The sequence below is a fragment of the Hevea brasiliensis genome, chromosome 10 (genome assembly GCF_030052815.1).
Source record: "Hevea brasiliensis isolate MT/VB/25A 57/8 chromosome 10, ASM3005281v1, whole genome shotgun sequence".
In the NCBI taxonomy this organism is placed as follows: Eukaryota; Viridiplantae; Streptophyta; class Magnoliopsida; order Malpighiales; family Euphorbiaceae; genus Hevea; species Hevea brasiliensis.
In genome coordinates this window covers 86800343-86804796 of record NC_079502.1, presented here as the reverse complement: position 1 = coordinate 86804796, position 4454 = coordinate 86800343, and the positions used below count along the sequence as shown (strand labels likewise).

At 33.0% G+C, this 4454-nt stretch overlaps 1 non-coding gene across 1 annotated transcript; it reads right to left on the bottom strand.

Moving 5' to 3' along the window:
• Positions 1-4108: 4108 nt before the first annotated feature.
• LOC131169917 (small nucleolar RNA R71) lies at positions 4109-4215 on the bottom strand. Its single transcript, XR_009140863.1, has one exon. It is a non-coding gene; the product is annotated as a small nucleolar RNA R71 (small nucleolar RNA).
• Positions 4216-4454: the final 239 nt, after the last annotated feature.

The window sequence follows — 4454 nt, the reverse complement described above, 5'->3', positions numbered from 1 at the left end:
AATCCAAAAATAAATTCAAATTTACTTTTACCTAGCTTTAATAAGCTAAACTTGGCATTCTTTAAAATTTGTGTTTCGGGGTTACTATTCACTATACTATTCAAGTCAATTTGTTGACTTTCTAATGCTTAATAGGTGTAAAAATTCTAATTTTACTCACATACCACACTTTGGTTACTAAATTTGTTGGTTTTGGTTGTTTACTCAAATTTTAAGTCTTTTAGGCAAATTTACAAATTTTCAGTTTTGGTGTCCTATGTTGCACTATTCCATTGGTCATGTTGCTGTTAGAATTTAGCTAAGTTTTCTTCATAGAAATTGTTCCTTATTGTCTTAAATTTACTCTCCTTTTTAAATCACTCTAATTAGAGTTTTTTAGCTCAAGTTATAGCCATTTGAATCATGGCTGCAGGATTGGTCTAACCCAGATTTCTAGGCACCAAAATTGATTCTGGCAGTTTTAGGTCACCAACTTTGGGTGGCTAAATGACTTGGTTAAGGGCATAATTTGGGTTTGTGTTCTTCATGAAAGTTTTAGGTCTATATCTCAGCTTTCTACTAGTAAAATTTCAGGTAATTTTGACCTTTCTAGCCCAAGTTATGGCCAAATGAACAAATTTATTTGGTCATTTTTATACAGGGCAGAATACCTAAGTCTGGATTTGGTCAATTTGTTCACTGGGTTTTGGTCACTTTTTGGGCATGATTCCTGAATAAAAAATGTGTCATTTTGTGTCTAGTTTCATTCCCAATTGGCTTCACACCAATTGGGTTGGTAAATTTTTAGTTTTGATCCCTGAAAGGGACCTTGGTCATGCTACTTGTAGCATGTCCCTAAGCAATCCGAATTTGAACCAAATTCTAACACTTCTAACATACCTCAATTAGTCACAAATGACCATTTTTCAGCTCAAACTAGGTCAAACACACCATTTGACTAATTCTCTAATTTTTGGCTTCCAAAACCCTAGGTCCAAACCCTAATTCAAATATTTGTTTCATTTAACTAATTCCAAGCATACCAACACCACTTCACCACTCATACAAGCTTACCTACACTATTAATTTAATTAAATTCATACATTATCCAACCAAACCCTAGCTGGCCAAAATTTATACCTAGTCCTCCAACACTTGTTTTCATTTCATTTAATGTTAATTTCTAAGTTCATTAAGCTATAAATACAATAATTAAACTATAAATTCTAAGTTTAACTACTAACCTTGAATGCAGAATTTTCTTTCCCTTCAAATCTCTTCCTTTCTTCTTTCTTTCTTCTTGGACCTTCTTTTCTAGTTGCCCAAACAAATTTTAACCTTGGCAAAACAATTTTCTATTGTGAGGTTTTGAGATTTGCAGGCTCAAAGATGAGCTTTAATGGTGGTTTGGTGAGGGAGAGGGTGAGAGAGAAGTCTCATGGCAAACTTGAGAAGATGACACTTTTTGTTTTTTTTTTTTTTTTTTTCTTTTATGTATTTTAATCCTTATGAAAGACCAATAATTATCCAAATTTTATTTTTTTATTATAATGTTTATTGCATCATGCATGATGTCATCACTTTTCACTTTTTCTTTTTCTTTTTTTTATTTATTTTTCCATTAGTTCTTTAATTTAATTCTCTATTCTGAAATTTTTTTTTCTTCGATTTTATTTGACAATTAGGTCAAGAGTCAACTCTAGAAGTCAATTGACCAAATTGCCCCTCGCCGGTTCGATCCAGTTTGCTAGTTATTTGATATTTCTTTCGGATCCCTGACCTAATTATTTAACCGGCTTAACATTTCTTTTTCATGATTTTCTCTTTTCCAATGTGTTTGCAATAGTCCTAAGGATCGCAGCGTCACATTTTACGGTTCGAAATTTGAGTTTAAATTGACTTTGCAGTCCTTTCTGAGAAGGTCACCCATCACTGTGATTCTCGGCTCATTTAACCTCTTATGTTCTGTTTTTCTTATTTATACTTAACTAATTGACAATTATTAATTATTTGTGTTTAGGGCTTATCTAGTTGTCTTAGACATGGTTCTAATCCCCTTAATTGTTCGGACCGACACCGGTCACCGGAATAGTGAAATATACCAGGCTATGCAAATAGGGGTGTTACACCAAACCTGCCGAAAACTGCATAAGAGCCTGCATAACTTATGCAGTCCACTTATGTAGTATCATAGTTATGCAGGCTCTTATGCAGTTTCATAAAAGACTCTAAAACTTGAAAAACCCACACGACCAACCTGCATAGTTTATGCAACATCACGGGAAGCACCTAGAACCACCAATTTTGCATGGAACCTGCATTAGAAACTTGCACAACTTGTGCAACTCTTCATAATGAGTTGGCAAAAAGATTCTCTCATGTGAACTTCACCTCAAACACACCATTTTAGGGTTACTTGTCAGAGAATATAAATATGGTCCTTTCTCTCACTTGAAAAGGGGGAGAAGAGAAAAAGGAAGAAAAAAAAAAAAGAGCAGCAGTAGTGGGAAACATCAGAAAATAGAGCAAAGGCATCACTTCTCCATTTCTGAATCAGATTTAGAGTTTTCTTCTTTTCTTTCCTATTTTCTACCTTTCTTATATTGGGTTTCTTAGTTCTTAGTATAGTTTCAAGTTTTATTTCCATATTTACTTAGAATTTCTTGTAATTATTATGGATAGTGAGTAGTTTTTCATAGATTCTAGAGTTGGGATATAATATTTGAGATATCTTGTGGATTTTGATTGGGTAATCCATATTTTGTAGTTTTTATGAGGTTTTATCTATTTCTTGTGTGCTTAACGATATGCTTAGTGTAGGATCCCATTAAGTATTATTCTCAATCCATGGTTGAAGCACCGAAAGGAGAAAATCCTATGATAAATAATCAAGAAATTGGACTTGATTAATTTAGATCTAGAAATAGACTAAGGATTAAGAGGATTTACAAATTAATTAAGGAACCTGATGGGTCTTGATTAATTTTAACTCTACGAAAGTAGGATTAAGTTAATTAAGGCACTCTTTGTCTCACTTGAAAAGGTATTCATAGGATTTAAGAATTGATCTCCTTGAAACTCATAATTCCATGAGATTGGATAACCAATTTAAAATTCCCAAAATAGCTTGAATATGAATTTCCAAACTCTGTAATCGCCCTTTTATCAATGCTAATTTTTAATCAAATTTAATTGCTCGTCATTTTAATTCTTGCTATATTTCAATTTGCTCATTTTACTTTGCTTCTAATTTAGTTGAATCTTCATATTGGTAATTAGATTATTAATTTTACGTATATAAATTTTTTACCTCAAATTCTATCAATCTATCACTTGAATTTCAAAATTAGCTTGAATTAATCAATTTTTATATAAAAAAATTCAATCATTAACACAACTCTTTGAGGGAATGATAACTTTTCTATACTACTTGTACGACCCGTGCACTTGCGGTTGGGCCACATCAAGTTTTTGGCACCGTTGCCAGGGAGTTGTTTGTTTAAGATTGAATTCTTGATTATTTTAGTTGTTTATAGTTTTTATCTTTGTTATCTTTGAATCCTTATTGTTTAATCCTGAAATTGAAAAGTTTTATAGAGCCAACAAGAAAGAAACTAGAAAAAGAAAAGAAGCCTTGAGAGCAACTGAAATTGAAGCAGAAATGGATGATGAAAGAATTAGAATTGGTGGTGGTAATGCTGGAAATGATCGAAATAATGAAAATGCAGCCCATGGTAAAGAAATTGTAAATGCTAATGTACTTAGGGGAAGTATGATGGATCATGCATTCCATCGTTTTGATGATTTGAGAGATAGTATAGCAAGACCAAGAATTGATGCAAATAGCTACAAAATGGATTTTGGGGTACTACAAATGATTCAAAATTCCTAATTTAGGGGACATCCTTCAGAAAATCCATACACACATCTAAAGAAGTTTGCTATGATTTGTGATATGTAAAAACAACCTGGAGTATCTGATGATGCAGCAAGATTGAAGCTATTCCCATTCTCTTTAAAGGATAGAGCATTGGATTGGCTTGATTCTTTACCTCACAACTCTATTACAAATTGGGAGCAACTCACTGATACATTTCTTGCACAATATTTTCCATCTAGAAAAACTCAAGAATTGAGGAATCAGATGACAGCTTTCAGACCAAGAGAAGATGAAACTCTCTATGAATCATGGATGAGATGGAAGGAGTTAGAGAGACAATGTCCACATCATGCCATTCCAAAATGGATGATAAACCAAAATTTTTACACCAATGTTACTCCTGCAATTAGAGGGATTATTGATGCTCAAACAGGAGGAGAATTTATTATGAAGCAAGAAGATAAAGCTTATGAGCTGTTGGACAAAAGTGCAAAGAATACTCATCTTTGGAGTAGTCCAAGAGGACCTGTTTCAACTCAAAAGAGGCAAGCTGCTGGAATGTATGACCTTGATCCATTCAATATGATTAATGCAA